General features: G+C 32.1%; 1 long non-coding RNA gene across 1 annotated transcript in view; it reads right to left on the reverse strand.

Annotated features, from left to right (window-relative positions):
* LOC116866868 overlaps window positions 1–19681 on the reverse strand; it is a 213582-nt gene that overhangs the window by 193207 nt on the left and 694 nt on the right. The window lies entirely within an intron of this gene.

Raw genomic sequence — 19681 nt, forward strand, 5'->3', positions numbered from 1 at the left:
TATCTTGTGAGAAGAGGGCAACGTGTATGCTTCCTTCACCTCTTTTTTTTTTTTTTAAGATTTTTTATTTATTTGACAGAGAGATCACAAGTAGGCAGAGAGGTAGGCAGATAGAAATGGGGAAGCAGGCTCCCCGCTGAGCAGAGAACCCAACGTGGGGCTCGATCCCAGGACCCTGAGATCATGACCTGAGCCGAAGGCAAAGGCTTAACCCTCTGAGCCACCCAGGTGCCCCCCTTCACCTCTTTTTAAGGAGAAAATCCTGTTCCCCTAAGGAATTTCAAGTAAAAGCCAACAGGTATTAAAAGTTTTTTGTTTATGCTTTTAGAGAGTGGGAACACAGAAGGCAGGCAGTGGAGCCAAGAATCTTCTTTTGCCTCGGTAATCAATTTCTGCATCAAAAACATGTGTGACCTTACTTGATTTGGAATAACGGTGGCAGTGTGTATGATATGTGTGCATGTGGGCGCTGGGATGAGGGGGAGTACTGTTAAATACTATTAATATCCAGTCCTCATCTTTCTCCCTAAGAAAGACCATTCATTACAGCGGAGGGTCGGATGAGGGGGTAGCTCTTTGGAGGTCCATTTCAAGATACTTCAGGACATGAATGGCTATTACTTTCCTGAACTTCTAAACTCATTTCAATTTCACCTACCCAGTCAGAATGCTTCTCTCCTAATTCTTCCCTGGCTGAGTCATGATGAGTGCTCTCAGCTATCCTGCTGTAGTCTAAACTACTAGAGCCGAGGATCCAGAAGCCACCCTCACAGAATTCCTCATTACATTCTATTGTCAGTCCAAAAACAAGTTAAGAGTGCAGATTCTGTGGTGCCATCAGCCCTTGAGCAACCTGTGAACCTAGTGTTAAAGGCTCTCTCAAGGACAAGGCATGAGAATGTTAACCCAGCAGACTTTAGCCCTGTAACAGTAATTCTCAATGCTGGCGGAACTTTAGCATCATTTGAGAAACTTTTAAGAAGAACAATATGAGGATCCTCATTCTCAGAAATTCTGATTTAAATGTTAGGGGCTGGTCTTTAACAATTTTAATGTGCATCAATTAGAAACACTGTCTTAGATGTAGGAGAAAGAAGTGTGCGCAAATACAAAAAGTATTGCTTTCGCAGGTCAAACTGTTAAGAATGGGATAGGAAATTAATCAATAATGGATGTATATATATGATAAAGATTAAAATGTGTTATAAAAACGGGTAATGGTGTTTGCACAAACAAAAAACCAGCTGTATTAAAAAACACTATTAGTGTCATTTAAAGCAATTATTATATTTGCCTAATTATGAATTTCAACAATGATTTGAAACCATTAAATTTACAAATTAACCATGTTAGTTTTAATCACTTAGATTACAGAAATACAGAAACAGAATCATAGGACTGGATACTTAACTGTGCATACACCAGCTGCTCACATTTAATGGACGTGAACTTATCATTTTAAAAAATTAAAGATGATATTACTTATCAGTAGGGTGCTCTGATTAAATACTGAACTAGTCAATAGCTGAATATTATAGACCATTGGATTCTTTTTTATTAAATAAGAAGAGCACATACCCTAACTATCAAATATTTTGAAACATCACTAATAGTCCAGTGCTCTTCTGCTCATTTGATATTCACATGTCATTTTTACATATAAAAACTCCTTTTTCCATGTATTATTTTCATATAGACTATACAAATTTCAAAGACAACAAAACTAAGAATATACTGTAGTAACTCAATAAAATGAATATATTCAAAAGTGAGATGCAAATGGAGTTTCTGTATGCAGAATATTTTTTCATTATTTTATTATAAAAATTTCAGAAATGTTTAACCCTTGTTACTGATTACTATCCAAGCAGCAGTGGCTTCTGACATTTCAGCATTGGGTTTTCTTGTATCTCTTTTAGTCCATGTTAGGAAGTAATTTTAAAAACACTGAAGTACATCAGAAGAGCTTTCTATTTAAAGGAATTCTTCAGTGAAATCTTTTCATCACTTATAGCTTTATAGGTTCAATTTTTCATGTAACAAATTTACTAAAATTTGGCAAAATAAAGTGACTACAGTATGTATTCCTAAAAGGCAAAAGCACAAATATATACCCCCCAAAATATAAAACATAGAGGAAACATTATAAAGTAAATATAAATAATGTATAAACATGACGTAGATACTTTAAAACAGTTTTCTTATAAATCAAAATATGTTCACATCATGATATCTGGACAAAAGACAGCATTATTATTTCTGAGACGACAGATCTAAGGTTGTAAAGGAGAATATGTGTTTTTAAGTCCCAGCTATTCTGTCTGTAGTCTGTTATACCATCTTTATCCTTTACCATATGCATTGTAGGTGGGATGCTTCCTGTTGTTACTATGTCTAGCTTTGCAGACTCAACTTTCAAACACTTTATTTACTTTTCAAACACGATCCTATAATTGTCTTTATTTTCCCCAAGTCAAAGTAAGTTACTAGGATGTGTACTTAGTTTTATCCTTAAGAAAAATCCTTAAAAAATATCCTTAAGAAAAAATTCAAACTTTTTGTTAACCTAATGGAATTTAAACAACACTGAAAAACAAATATGATAATTACAATGGAAACAAAGATGAAATCATATAACCATTTTTACAAATCCTTGTAATTTATTTATTAGTTTAATCAAAACTTTATTTGTAATTACACTACCCTTGGTAATTTATTATGAAGCCTTTCTTATCAGACATATCCAGGATTAGTCTATGGGAACAGAATTTCAAACCAGTGTTAGAGCAAAAGAATCCCAGGAAAAATTGTGTCTTTTATCTTATACCACCCTGTTTTACTTTTTTCCCCAGTAACAAGTTACTATACCTTAGCAAATCCAAGGTAATTAAAGTAAGCAACTTTCTTTACTGAGGAAAAAAACAAAAAACAAAAAACAAAACCCAGACATACCCCTAAAAAGTTACAGTTAACATTAACTTCAGGAACCATAGAACCAACATAAGTGGTTTCTAGGGGTACAGAGTTCCCTTTTAAAAATTTTGTACATATATGTAGCACAACCCTGAAAAACTATTTAGTAAATGTTAAATGAGAACCAACAGAAATTTAAAGAAATTCAAATAAAGTACAAACAAGCACAAAGAACTAAATAAGTTTAAAAAGTATAATTTCTCATATTACATTAACTATGTTCAAGCCCGAAGTGGCTGGTCCAAATTTCCAGGCACCTTGCCTTACTTTCTTCTCTTTCACCTTCCTGTTTTAATCTAATGGGCAAATATAAATAAACCAGGAGACAGGGGACCTCAGTCCTAGGTATACCACTCGCTATATGATCTTAGATAAACCATTTACCTTTTCTGGCATGGGTCTCTATTTCTTCATCAATGAAACTAAGAGGTTGAAAATTACGTGCCTTTATTATTATCATCTAGAAATGTCTGTCTTAAAACTCAAGTCATATACCCATTCTCTAAGTACCTGAAAGACTTGTTCACTCTTTGTAATGCTGATCTCTCTTAAGTGCTATGGTCCCTGCCTGTCTTAAATACTGCTGAATAACTGACATAGAGCAAATATTATGTGTCGAACAAGTAAATGAATGAATATTTATGCTTCTCTATACTACTGTGAAAATCCCACGATCGTTTTTTGAGTCCTAGGGCTCTCTTTACCTAACTACATATACAGTAAGTATAAGCACAACAATGTATGCTTTCTCTCAGAAAAATTCCTGCTTTTAAAAATCTTACTGCTCCCTTGAGTCAGGATTTGATTTCCTTTAGTAGCTGATATTAGCCTTAATAACCTAAAATGTCCACAAAAATCTCATTTAAAGAGAAAAATTCTTTTCACAAGCCAGAACATAAAAAAAGACTTTAAATATGACTTGATACTTTTTAGCAGAAACTTAAAAGTGGTTTAATCACATCAGGATTTACAAAATAATTTGAGTTTTCAGACTAGGTTATCAGGATCCCTGAGTCTATGCCCCCAATCAGCAGAATGAACATATCAAAATACCAGAGAGAGAGAGAATGAGAGAGAAACATTTTGTAAAACTTGTTTACAAAGTTTGAACCTTATTTCATGTGGAAGGTAGCAAGGCGATTGTGCCTTTGAGTTAGTATCTTGTTATTTTAGACACATATGGAATTATCTGTTTAATTTTAAATAATGTAAGTGGCATTTATGTAAAAATTCCCATAAATGTTAGCGAATTATTAGACTGGAATACTAAATTTTAAGTTCTGCTATTTTTAAAAAGAAAATTCCTAATAAATTATTTTACATGATAACCCTACCTCCTAAGCAACTATGAACAATAATTACAAATTTGAATTTAGATACTCCTCTATTACTTGTCTAATAGATCATTTACAATTCTCTCTCAAAGAGATAGTTCTGAGTCTTTTGGTCATCATCAGTTACTATTTTTTGGATCCCAACCAAACCATCACTTTCTTAAACTGATGAATTATAGACACTACATAATATTTTAAACAAGAAAAAATAACTTTTTAATGTTCCTCTAATGTATTTTATAGAAATATGCTGTTCTTATAACTCCAGTGTTTTTCAAAAGTTGACTGTAAAATAATCTATTCTTTGAAACTTGGAATTGTTTTTCATAGAAAATATTAACAATGATGGTTAAGTTTCTAGGATGGCTTGGCAAAGCACATTGAACCTATAATATATAGTACGAAAACACTGATAATATGATAAATACGGAAGGAGTTTTTGAACTAGTTCATGATAGGGGTGAGAAGCCTCTGATAACTTAAAAAAAATCAATCCTTAATATCCAAAGAGATAGCTATAACTTAATTCTATTTAAAACAATTTTTCTTTTTTTAAAAGATTTTATTTATTTGACGCAGAGAGAGACAGCAAGAGCAGGAACACAAGCAGGAGGAGTGGGAGAGGGAGAAGCAGGCTTCCTGCCGAGCAGGGAGCATGATGTGGGGCTCGAACCCAGGACCCTGGGATCATGAACTGAGCCAAAGACAGACACTTAATGACTGAGCCACCTAGGTGCCCCTAAAACAATTTTTTCTATATAAGTTTTCAGTGAATAAAACTTAAGAGGAAAAATCCAAAGGAAACACAAGCCAATAAAATTTTTGAAGAACACAATAATATAAATTTAACATTTATTTTATTCATTTTGCCAACTAATAGATTTGTTGTTTGAATACTTAATAAGAAGTAGACATAGCTTGACTCAACATACTGGCACATGAAATGTTCTGAATTCTAACTTAGCCTTTCTACTGATTTTTCTACGGCCACGCTTTAAAGGTCTAAACTTTCCATATGTCTGTTTCTTTATGGGAAACAATGGGGATGTTTTTCCCACTATCATTTAACAATAAAATAAAAAAATTTAAAGTAATATAAAGAATCTGGATAATAGAAAATAAAAGTTTGACATAATTTTCAAGGAACCATAAATTAAACTGAATTTGTTTTATTTTGCCAAATGAGAAACTACCAAGTTAGACACTCACCACAACATTTAAGTCACCAATTTTTCAATATTACAACTAATATACAGACAATACATATAATCACTAACAGCTAATACTTTTAAAAGTATGTGCCAGGCATTTTTTAAAAGTGCATATATACATGTATATGTACACACAAATATATATCACATATATGTGCATATATATATCTCTTATCAAATAACTCTGAGGTGGGGACAAATATTACACCTATTTTACTAATGAGGAAATTGAGAATGTCATACAGATAGGAATGGTAGAACAAGGATTTGAATTCAAACAGCCAGGCTCTACTGCCCAGGCTCTTAACTTTCTTTTAATACTGCCTATTTAATATGGGGAAACTAGACAAAAAAATGTAACCTATTTACATTTTTATTACACTTAAAAGGAATTATCAAACGCACTGCTGTAAGCTAGAAGTAGAATATTTAAATTAATAAAGTGTGACAATTTATTCAGATTTCTCTAATATCAGAGTTCAACAATATTTACAGGTGTCCATTTTATTAGCTAAACACAGGAAAGCAAAAAGATAAGAGGTCCATGTATAAAATTTCAGAGAAAATTTTAAAATATTTTTAGGAGTAATGGAATAATTTTATTTTTTAAAAAAGGGGAAAATTTTAAATCTAATTCATAATTTCACAAAGATTCTGAAACATGGTTATTACTAATAATAGAAGCAGGAAAGAAAAGGAAAGGAAATTAAATTTTAGTGAATGTCCACAACATGCTAGGACTTCATATACACTCCTTAATAGTCACAATGCTGTGAGAAATGAGTCACTATACAAATTTTACAGATAATCTCAAATTCAGAACCTTAGCAGCTCACCAAAGGTTGCATACTATACACTCAGTATATGGAGCCAGTGTTCAAATTCAGGACTGTCTCTGAAGCACTAAAAGTTGTTCCCTATTAATAAAAAAAGTATGGTTATCATTGATCATCTGTGAAAACTGTAGTTATACTACAGCTTTGTAGTGTATATCAAATTCTGGAATTGTGATACCTCCAGCTTTGTTTATCTTTCTCAAGATTGCTTTGGTTATTTGGGTGGGTTTGTTTTGTTTTGTTTTATTTGTGAAACCATACAGATTTCAGTAATATTGGGTTTAGTTCTGTGAAAAATGTTGGTATTTTGATGGGTATTGAAGTGAATCTATAGATTGTTTTGGGTAATATGAACACTTTAACAATATTAATTCTTCCCATCCATGAGCATGGGTTATCTTTCCATTTGTTTGTGTCATCTTCAGTTTCTTTCATCAGTATTTTATAGTTTTCTGAGTACAGGTATTTTTCATCTACTAGGTATTTTACTCTTTCTGGTGCAGTTGTAAATGGAACTGTTTTTTTAAAATTTCTCTTTCTGCTACTTCATTATTAGCATATAGAAATCCAACCAATTTTTAGTATGGAATGAATAAATCACAAGAATAACAGGTAAAGCAATATAGTCAATGGCATTATAATAGCATTGCTTGGTGATAGATGGTAGCTAACTTGCAGTGAGCATAACATACAGAGTTGCCGAGGCAATACATTACATATGTGAAACTAACATAATGTGTCAACTACACTCAGATAAAAAATTAAATAGGTCATTCCAAAGATTAAAAAAAATGTAGAATTATACTATTAAATTCAGAATTTAATTTTAAACATAAATTTCATAATCTTTCTTTTCCAAAGCTTGTAACAGGTTAAAATGGTATTTGTCTTATTTTTACATTCTTAACAGAATTTTTTACATTGGTGCTTATAAGCAGTGATATTATATGAAGAATATACTTCTAAATTTTTTTTTTTTTGGTTGTTAAGAGGACTAAAGAAGATAATGTATGTAAAAATGCTTAGCAAAGTGAGTGGCAAAAAGGAAGCACTCAATACATGTTAGTGATTACCAGTGCAGTAAAAAATCCTATCAAGCATTCTTTAATCATAATCGTTACGGTCTAAACTTTATTTGATAAGGGAACTTTGGTGGGGTATGTCTCATACCTATTAGCTTATCACAGAACTAGGGATCTCTGGAATACACTTTGATAGAAAGACAAGTAGGAAGGTGTAAAACAAGGAACACATCAATCCCTAAACAATTTCCAAGTGATTCTTCATTTCTATTTAAAAGGTATCCTGACCCCTTAGAGTTATTAAATAAATTTAGTAAGCCATCTTTTCAACACTAATACGCTTCCCAAACACTTACGTCCTATGAAGGAAATCATAAGTAGTCTGCTAGACACTGTATGAAAAATAAACCAATACTAGTGATATCATCTCATTAAGAATGTCTATAAATTAGTAAAGAAGCAAGTGAACAGGGAAGCACTAAACTCAATTCTGTAGTTTTTAATTTTAGATGTTAACCTGCTTTAGAAGCATGGTCTGTCATCTCTGAGAATGCCAGAAAGTTAAATTCAAGATCACCAGATGGATGATGCACTGGCAGAATTCACTGAGCAAAAGTAATGTGATGCACCTTGTCTAGTCAATGAATGCTTGTATTTATTTTACGTCATCCTTACAATTTATACATTGTTGTGACATTTTGGTCTTAATAAAATTCAAGTGACTTAATCCACTTTTTATAATGCTCTAGTATTTGGGTATTTTTTGAACTTTTCATTATTAATTAGATTATTTATTACTTGACACAAACTAGTGTTCAAAGAGGCCTAAAATTTATTTATTTATTTTTTTAAACATTTTATTTATTTGAAAGACAGAATACAAGTAGGCAGAGAGGCAGGCAGAGAGAGAGAGGGAAGCAGGCTCCCTACTGAGCAGAGAGCCTGATGCGGGGCTCGATCCCAGGACTCTGGGATCATGACCTGAGCTGAAGGCAGAGGCTTTAACCCACTGAGCCACCCAGGCGCCCGAGGCCTAAAATTTATTAAAGACCAACATTAATATATTTTATCAGCAATATAAGTTAGATGGAAAATAACAATTAAAAATTAAATTTCTTCAACTTCGTCTTTAAAACTACTATTCCAATTGAGATACATCGTATTTTCAAAGCTACACTGTATTTTCAAAAGCTAATATTGAGGCACAAAATAGTTAATGCAACTTAATAATTTGTAATTAATTCTGACTATATAAATTAATCTAAAAATAACCAAAATAAAGTTAGCATTGTATTGTGATTAGTTTGTAATTCTGCGTTTCTTCAAGCAATTTAAAAATTTTTTTGTATTCTAGTAACATCAACACAAATATGCCCTAGATTCAGAACCTGTCAATATTGTCTTCTACTCTGTCTTAGTTTGTTCCAGATATCATAACATGATATATCAAGGTGCCAGTTAAAGGTCTTTTCAAGTTGTCCCACTGTATGTGTCCCTTAAGGTCATTTGCTATGATATCCTACACCAGCCTAGCACACTTACAGGCTTTTTTCTTTTTCTTCATTATTTACAACTTAAGTCAATCACACCCAGGATATTCTCTTGAATACATACACTCATTTTAATTCCCTTTCTTGCTTTTCTTTTCTAATCTCTACCTACTTATGTTTAACGCACAATGTTATGGTCACTACTTTCATTGTTTTCTGTGTTAAAGGGATTTTATATGACCAGACCACTATAATCCCGATTCCATGGGAAAAAGCACTGTGAGTTTTAAAGTGAAATAAAAATGAACTCTTATAACACACTTTATAAGTAGTAGTAAGCTTTTGCACTGAGCATAAAGAATATTAGTCTAAGTATAAATATTAATTCTAAGGATAAAGGAAGCATTGGCCTACAACATCTTCCAGTTTGATTCCTACATAAATCTAATATCACTTTTTACTTTTTTGTATTTCCTAGTTCTTACATGTTCTGTCATTCTGACCATCATTTAATGTTCAGTACTATGTTCTCCCCCCACCCCTTAGTACCACTGTACATATCATTCCTTCCTAGAAAACTTTTCTCCCTCTTGATTAAGTTAACTAATTCATCGAGATTTCAGCTAACTAAACACTTCCTCCCAAACAAAAACAAAAACAAAAACAAACTTCTCTTGATCCCACTGATTGGTTATTCTTCTAAAAGCCTTCATATTAAACACCAATTGGAATAGTTCCAACTTTGCACTTATTTATATGATTATTTGATTAATATCCATTATCTCTAGGATAAGTCCAGAAGGGCAAGATCCACGTCTATTTTTGGTTCACTATTCAGTGAGCACATAATAGGTTCCAACATATATTTGTTGAAAGAAAAGACATTGGCAAGCCACTGGTAAAAGAAAAAAGAGAGAGATAAGAAAGCTAAGTCAATGACCCCTGCATAAGAGACAAATTGCTGATTTTTCAAGTGAAAACAATATAGAACCATATTTGATACAACTCTTTAAAACATACATTTTTCAGGGGAAAAAAGTTCATTTTGTGATGGTAGGAATAGGTGGAATGGTAACTGACACGATGGGGCCAGCTAGAAAGAAATTATGCCAGATGCAAATAAAGCTTGTTAAGTAAATGGAGAAAACGTAAGCTATACCTTCGCTATTAGAATTCATATATAAGATTCATAGTTTTAATTACATACTATTTACTATTGATCCTAGGGACCAATTTGGGTATTAATTTTAATTATAAAAGGAAAAAGAACCTCAGCTAGTATCCTTGGATAAAATTTTCCTGTTGTAACTACACAGTGTTTCATTTCTAACTCATTCGAAATATACTTGCTTTAGAATCTTGACAAATTTTCTAGTTATAATTGCGAAGAAGTATTCACTTCCTTATTTTTTATGCAAGTTATTTTTTCCCTATTTCTTTTTTGATCTGCATTCTTGGAAATAAAGTGTTAAAAACATAAATGCAAAGTATATTATTTCTAACCCCTTTCTTAATTTACCGGGTTATTTTGAATTTTAATCGTAGCTTTCAAAATACTAAAAATAAGCTCCCCCATCCTCTCATTGCATTGAAAGCTTTGTCTTAACTTGAATTACTCTCTTCAGAGCCAACCTACGATTTCTCTACCTAAATTCTGATTAACTCATGTCCTCCCAAGAAGCCCACTGTGATTAACTCTACAGAATTCTAATTGCTTCTTTACTCTGCATATTTTCATACTCAGTTTGATGTTATTTTACAAAAGCTCCTGAAGTGTTTTTCAAGTACATGTTTCAGACACTTTAAAAAAAGACTTAATCTTAAAAACTTGCTTTTTCTGTCTTCTGTTCAAACCACTACCTGAATACAAAAAAATTATAAAAATGTTAAGTGACTACGTCATTTGTATTTTGAATGAGCGTATAATTTGGAGCACTGACTAAAAGAATAAAACTCTATCTTAGGTCCAACATATATCTTATCTCAAGACTAAAACTGACTTATTGTCACCACTTTATGACTGACATTCTTCACCACCAGTTCCCTCGTCAATATTTTCCCAGGTAAGTGAGAAATGCATTTTGCAAAAAGAACCAAAGTAATTCAAAGTCAGAATAGATTATATCCATTGTTCCTCCCTCAATTGACTATGCTTTTCACTCTGTTAGGTAAGATTAGATCAGTCTAACAGACTTTATTCTCTATCAAGCTATGATGATTGTTAGCCAATACTCAATTCTTTTCAAGGTATTCAAGGGATATATTCATGTGATGATTGGGGGATAGAACTGCAATTTTCTTGTATCATTCCTTTTCTCATTCCTTTAATACATAAATATATTTTTCCATTATAAAATTACTACATGAACATAAACTTATTGTTAAAAATAAATCAAAGTAATGCTGAGGTATACAAACTATAAGAGTTCTTAATCTTCCAGCATCCCACTTACACACTTTCTCTAAACCAAGGGTATAATTTGCTACATATTTTCCAGACATTTTTTAAATTTATTTACATAAACATAAGGCATATGTCTTATATAATTTTTTATTTTATAAATATATGTGCACACGATATAACATATACATATATAAGTATATATTCTTACATAGTACAGGCATATTATTCTGTGTGCATTTTTTTACATAAATGGGATCATACTGTATATATGTTTTTTGTGACATGTTTTCAATTTAGCTTATCTTAGAGATCTTTCCACATTTTTTGGCTTATAAATCCAAACTCTGCATGGTTGTTGTTCTTATCCACAGAGACCATAGGTAATATTTTCTAACTTTCTTATAAAATTTCAAAATAAATGAATCATTTCTTCCAGTGCCCAGGAAACTGAGTATGTAGATTTTTTTCATTGTAATATATTTTAATTAAAAGCATTTTAGCAAGTAAACATTGAACTTAATATGATTTTTCATCTTTCCTTAAATGTTTAAATCTCTTATAAACTTGTATTATAATAAAATATATATATATGTACATAAAGAACATACACTTTTAGTAATCAAGGTCCAAAATTGGTAAAAAGTAAAATTTAATTTTATAAAAAAGAAAGCAATATAGCAAATTTGCCTACTCATTAGAACAATTAAACACATAAATATATAACTCATTTTCTAAATCCATGAGGTAGATTGCACAAAAACAGTGAAGCTGCTGAAGAAATGTTTTTAAAGAATTCTTAAAAGCTACAGGAAGAAAAAAAAAAAACTTCTAAAGCAGTTTACTAACATACTTAGAACATAGAAACCACAAACAGCAGGAGCAGCAGGCCAGAAAAGCAACATAAGATTAAATTAAAATCTGTATCATGTAGGTCTAGTCTCCTCCCATACATATAACACTGGAGTAATGTGATTGTCACTTTTGTTTTCTAATAGGCAACATATTGCTATGCTCTTCAAACTGGAAACTAGAGTTGAATCAATTAGGAAACAAACACATCTACTATAGAATTTACTAATTAAAAAAAACCAAACTGGGCCACTTAAGTAAGATATGTAATAATATAAGCTGTTAGGTTTTATTACCAAAAGAAATTGCTGAAGGAAATGCTATACTACTTCTGGTAAAAAATAAGCTTCATTTTTAGACTTCTATGAAAGAATTAATGTTAATACCACATAAATGAAAAAAGTATTCATAAGGAATGGCATGATTTAGGAAAGCCTATGGCTACACAAAATCATTGCCATCATTACTGGTAATATTTGTAGCTGGTATAAAGCTTTCTGATATATAGTGAACTGAACACTGCAGCTTTAATTGAAGTTTGAATGTTATAAACAGTTAGATGTCTGGCTCTGGCCTGCATTCTAATACCATCAGCAGAACAGAGATGGGAAGTATAAACAAACCTTTTAACTAGATTACAGTCTCTCAAATGGCCAAGAAATCCTTTAGCACAAACTCCTGTGTTACAAATGTGGGAGAAGGAAAATTATTTTTTGGAATAATGCTAAAAAATAGCCTCTATATTTCCATCATTACTGGAACATGTATTTGACTTTCTAAATATTGGCTTAGTACTGGGTAATGATAAACTTTACATTTAACGTTCCAAATAAGTAAAAATCCTTTTTATCTTATATAGCAGCTGTTTTTTATATCAGTATATCCCAAGTAAAGAAGCTGTTTAGAAATCAATACTTTCTTTTGTTGAATGTGGAATACTTGCCTCCCCCAACATTAGTGGCTGTATGTATACAACCAAGAGTATTATTTTTAGATAATAGTAATATTAAGAATGTATGGATTAAGTTAATTAATGGCTAACAGATCGGCAGACATTTCTGGACTCAAGGTATATAGAAAGCAGTAGCTTTAGATACAAGGATGAATCTTAATATAATTTAGCATTCAGTCAACCTTAAGAAACATTTAAGGTTTACTTCCAACTTTCAAGATACAGACTATAAATTTAAAAAAGGGGAGCACAAGAATGTAAATTTTAACACTAGTACCATACAGAAATTTTCCTCTAATTGCCTGAATCTTGGTTGGTTGGCAAAGAACTCCTCAAAGCATGGATGTGCAAAAATTTTCACCATTACAAGGTGGGTGACTGATTTATATAACTCATTTTAGTCCTTTAAAACAATATGTTCTAATAAATTACTCAGTAACACAGAACTTAATTACAAGTTCTCTAAGAAAAGGTTATATAGGTCAACTGAAACAGGACTCAAATTAGAATCAGTCACATAGAACTTTGAATGAAGTATATGCTTTTCACCAGGTATGGTATCATTAGTGATTTTCTTTTCCATCATGTGCAGCTGCATTAGAAGATATTCCTTAATATGTGTTAACCCTGGTTCTCACTTCGGCTCTCTGAAAAATTATACTGAGTCATTCCAATTTCTAAAATCTCACATGATATTATAGAAATACCTCAAACAGAAACAATGATGAGTTAGAATCTTTACCTTTAAACCCTTATCTTTAGGTATTGCCTTTGCCTATTAGGAATTACCTTTAGGTTATCTAAGGATGTTATTTGAGACCATAGACTTCTTCTACCCCACCAATTACTGAGATTATTTGTTAAAGCAATATAATCAATTTGTTATAAAGTTTCCTCTCTGAAATATAATAGACTACAGAGAACAGTTTTTTAGCATTTAAAAATATAACCAAATTCTACAAGTCATAATGCATCAGCATATTATTTATAGAATAATATAGTCAATTTATGCACATAGGGTGAATGTGTATTTACTTAGGATGCATATGAAAATTACTTGATTAACAACATAGTATTTTTAAAAATTATTCTTTTCTTCTAGAAGCAAAGAAGGCAAAAGTAAATCTGGTTAGCTAGGTCAAAACACATTTTAATTCAGTAGCTGCTTTAAAGAACAACTATATAATAATTTAGGCATCTAGAGAATCCACCAAGTTGTCCATTCTCATACAAAAAATATTTCTGACTTTACGTAGTACTAAAAAGAGTACATTAAATTTAATTCTGTATGTATAATGTAGTAATTATGAAAATCTTATAAAATACAGGGTCCAGAAGATATGCATATATACACACCCAACCACTAGGCAATATATGTCCCTTTCTGTGTAGAGATTTTCCATTAAAACATTTACATTAAAATGTTTACAGTAAATATTCATTGGATTACAAATTGTTAGAACCTTCAAACCTCACCTAACAAAATGCTAGATGCAACCCATGCAAGAGAAAGAAAGTTCAGTATGTAGAAAGCCTAAATGTAATCTTTGCCATGCAGAGAGAAAACTGATTTTATGTATACAGCTGACCCTTGAACAATGAGAGTGCTGATCTCTGTGCAGTTGAAAATCCTGTATAACTTCTGACTCTTCTAAAAGTTCACTACTAAAAGCCTACTGTTGAATAGAAGACTTACCGGTAACATAATCAATTAAAACATATTTTGTGTCTTACATGTATAACATGTTCTATTCTTAAAATAAAGCTAGAGGAAAAAAGTGTTAAGAAAATCATAAGGTAGAAAAAGTATACTTAAAATACTGTAAGAATTCTGCACATAAGTGGACCCACAGTTCAAACCTGTGTTGTTCAAGGGTCAAGTGTATTTTATTTCCAGTTGCACACTGGTCTGCATCTATGTTCCTTATAAAGAACTGGGTTTGTTTATTGTTTTTCTCTCCTTGTAAACTTGTAGAAATTTTCCATCACTCTATCAATAAGCTATTTGGGCCATGATTTTATTAGTGGTTACCAGAGTACTTACTGACTGATAAAAGCTATTGTGACTGTGCTTTAAATTTTAAAAAGTGTTATGAATTTACTGTGACTGAGTATTTTGCTGCTATATGTAAAATGCTGTTTTATCAGTAATAGGTTTCCCCATCTATAACATGGCAATAATGTTCAAAGTTCACAGGACCAGTGTATTGATATATTTATCATAGTGTTAGGCACTTATAATAATAAATAGTAACTATGATTATTACTAGAATAAAAAGAATGAACTTGAAAGAGATCAGAATTGACCTTCAGAAGTCTATTTACCTTCACAAGATACTGTACCAGCAAGAGAGTCCTTCCTTTCAAACTGTGAATCAATATTATTCTAAGTACAGTTTAAGGGGGACAAAGAAAATCCAGGAAATTTCCCCCTAATATATTTTTAAATTACATATGAAAGCCATGATAGGAACCAAGATAGTATCCTTTGGTTTTGAAAGATCCATAACCAAGAAACTCCCAAATCATTTTACTGAAGTTGTCTCACATAATCAAGATTAAAAATTGCAACTAACCTGTTTAGAGTTAGAAATGGAAAGCTTCTAATGAGTATCTTGGAGGAATTTATCTAGTGCACACTGAAAATTCCAAAACCCCTAAATAGTATATACTGTAATTATTCCGTGATAATTAAATTATACTGGTAGCTTAAACTATAGAAATTAACTAAATGATCAAAATGATAATGTACCATGTCTTCCAATGAACCATGAAAGATAACCTGTTATATGAAATGTAAAGAGAAAAGTTACTTTTGAGAAAAAAAAAAGTTTAAATTTGGAGAGTTTGGGTTTGGTTTTTTGGGGGGAATAATTTAATGAGGTACTTCAATGAACAATGTTGATAATGTTCAAATAAAAGTATGTACCAATAAAATACTAGCAATTAATGAATTATATACAGAATAGAAATCCCCAGAATACAGTATTAAGTGGAAAATTTTTCTTTATATTTTTCTATTTTAATAAAATATAGCAAAATCCTTCTTAAACATGTATTTTTCCACCTAACAGTATCCATTTAATTAATATAAAATTTATTTAGGAAAAAACATCAAAATAAAGTTATGACCAATAGACTTGTGGAATACAATAAAAATATCTCTTCATATTAAACTGTAGGGACCATCCTTGTTTTTCAGATGCCTAGCACAGTGCCTGACAGACAGCACATGCTCAGTAGATGTTTAATGAATACCTAAATACAATATGTTTTGCACATACATTCAAAATCCAGACAAGTTTGCAAAAGTACATAAGTTGGGCATAGGCTTTCTGACTGACTTCATGGGGTCCCAGTGATGACTAGGAGTAAATCTTCATATCCATAGAAAACTGGCAAGTTGGTAAGTGTCTGGGTAAGGACCAAAAAAACAAAGTCAGGGAAACATGTCACCTAAGTAACAGTTGCTTTATAGAGCTGGTAAAAGTGGCCTAATCATTCCAATATCCTATTGCACTAGGCATTCAATGAAATGAAATTTAAGTGTATCTTGAACTTTTGCCAGTATATTTTTAATAGGAATTTTTTGGAAATCTCTTACTAAAAATAAATGATTTTTGTTAAATTGCATCCTGTACAAGGATTAAAGGGAATATGTTTTTATTTTCTATAAATACTATATTGTTATCAGGATTTATTTTGGCTGACAGAAAAAGTGAGAGCTACAGTAAAAACAAATTTAAAAAATCATGGTAGTGGAGAAATTGTAGGAAAGAAAAATGAAGAAAGGAAACGAATTCCACATATGGGAGTAAAGAAATTTAAATATGCCTAACTCTATTATCAATTATGACAAATAACCAGTAGGGCCTACTGTGCACCAGACACTGCTGTGAGGGATATAAAATGTTAACAAGACAAGAATCCTTAGTCTTAAGTGGTTCACACAGCAAGACTAACAGGTAAACATTCATAATACATTATGTATCATTCTTATATACATGTCTTTAATCCAAGAGTAAGAAGTAAGTAAGAAGTATATTTATTAATTAGAAGTGCAGAGAAAAAATAAGCATAAGAGGAAGCTGAAATAATTCTCATAATAGTAACTATCTAGAATGAGAGAAATCAGTACTTCTTAAATCAACAACAAATAAGTGAGTTATAAATAGACAAAATTTTAGCTTAAAGCTATATACCTAAATATTCTTAGAATAATATGCCTCCATATAAAATCCCTAAGTGCTATACACAAAATTGTGAATGAGTCTCATTCACGACCTCCTAAGAATGAGGTCGTATGGCATAGTGACTGTCCAGAGACCTCAGTTCTCTGGTCCATGTTCTGCCCACTTAGAGGCCTTGGAACCTAGGCAAGTTCCTCAAGCTCTCTGAAATTCAGCAATATGAAAAATGAAGAGCTGGATAAAGTGATCTCCAAGATATCACTTAGATGAAAATTACAATCCTAAAATGTCTTCATATTCAAAATATAAGCCATAATAAAAAGGGTTTTCTAAATATAAATCATTATCCAACTTAGAGGAAGTCTGGAAACCTCAAACCACACAGAATTACCCTATGAGTGGTGGGATATAGGAACATTTTCAAAAGAAAAGCAGACACAACTTAAGTAAAGGTATTATCGTCAAGACTGTAAATTTTCACTCAGCTGCCGACGGGGCAACTATCTTCCAATTATATACACAATTTGCTTTACTTAAAATTGATTTCTTCACTAAGTTCTACTTTCTCCCTCTTATGTTAAGGTTGCTGAGGAAGTAGGGTGAGGACGAGAAATCCTAGGTGGACCTGAAATTGATGTTGGGAGAAAAACTTGAACTTGACACAGATTTCTTCTGAAGTGCACCAATTACACCTCAGCGGAAGGTAAGAAACTGTTCAAATTGATGACAGAAAGGAAGGAAATAAGACCATATTGTTTATTGCTATACAGCTTTTCCCCCTTGTGTTGAAACGTCTACTTTTGCGCACATTAATGAAAATTTTACAGAACAAGTTTCTACAGTTGCAATGCATTTCTGCCACTAAAATAGAAGCATCATTATGTTTTGGTTTTACCATCAAGAAAATAAAAATTAAAAAGTCTTACCACGTTTTAATAATATTTACGTCAAATATCCATCTAGATTTATTTTTCTTCATTCCTTTCTATTTGATCAAATTGCTATTTTCATATTACCAGTCTGATCATAAAATTGCTGCTTTACAAAAGAATATTTTTTGCTGACATAAATTATGGGATCAGAGATACCAATGCAGTTACAAAAAAGGGTGTGTGTGTGTGAGACAGAGAGAGTGTGTGTGCGTGAGAGAGAAAGTGTATATATGTATGTGTGCATCCATCTTCAAGGAAAGGATAAAGAAATGCATGTATGAAACAAAATGCCACTTTCCAATGTAAGCCCTAGTAAAAGGCCTACACTGGAAACATAGTTTCTAGCATTTGTGAAATAAAATACAGCACTGATTTTGAAAGCCATAGTGATTTTTATGAAGACTGTTATTCTATAAACCGAAATCTGGATTTATCTTTCAATTTTTGTCTAACTACAGTGAATATAATAAGTACATCTTCATTATTTGACTCATGAAAGTATATTTTAGAAATTTGTGTTCTTTCACATACAGTGATCAATTTGGTTCGGTACCCCAAGAGATGAAAAGCTCATCTCAATTTACAACACTAAATAAATAATTCAGTTAAAACTGAAAGTGGTACCAATCCGGCAAACTATTGATGGAGAGGTTTGGCCTTCCATGAAGCCAGAACAACATAAAGTTTTCAATGGGGATTACTTGTTCAGACAAGTTACAAAGATTAGAAAAATACCCAGATTAATTAGGAAATAGCTAATATTCTCATCTTATGGAAAATAATTATCAAGAACGTATGTAGGGAGAGATAATACCGGAGGTATTTAAACTGAGCATTTTAAGCTTTGAACTTTACATGCTAATATATGAAACAAACATTTAACAAAAAAAAGCAGTAATACAAGTCAAAACCTAACCAAAGGCCTCTATCAACTAAAAATTTGAAATCTTCCATGCAAGTCAGACACAACAACAACAACAAAAAAAAGGAAAATTAAACCCAGAAAGCAAAAACCAATCAAGTCTGTTCCAACACTTAAGTCAATTTCCAAACCATATACAGAACCAAAAAGGGGAAAACACTCAGGTCTACAAATGGATAAGCAGTTCCAATACAATCCAAATCCCGACATTTTCCCACTCAGAAACGAATGCAGTGGAGCTTTTCCTGGGGAAAAAGGAAAAAAGCTCTCCAAATGAATTTTTTCAAGTGACATCTAGAAAGTGTGCCTCTTTCTGTCTCTTTCCCTGGCGCCTCATTGGAGGAAGGAGGGGGTTGTTTTTGTATTCTCCCCCACTGGAGCAAGACACAATCAGATGTTAGCTGGAGAAGAGAAACCACTTTTGACAACAGCAAATAAAAATAAAAGTGCCCTTCCTCCTCTGACAGGATGGGCACCCACCTCACACACCCCTCCCCACTCCAACCCCTCCTTCACCGCCCCCCCCAGCACCACCCCCTCCTCACCCCGGAGCTCCACTGCGTATG

Source organism: Lontra canadensis, unplaced genomic scaffold, assembly GCF_010015895.1.
Source record: "Lontra canadensis isolate GAN:19392208 unplaced genomic scaffold, GSC_riverotter_1.0 scaffold11, whole genome shotgun sequence".
In the NCBI taxonomy this organism is placed as follows: Eukaryota; Metazoa; Chordata; class Mammalia; order Carnivora; family Mustelidae; genus Lontra; species Lontra canadensis.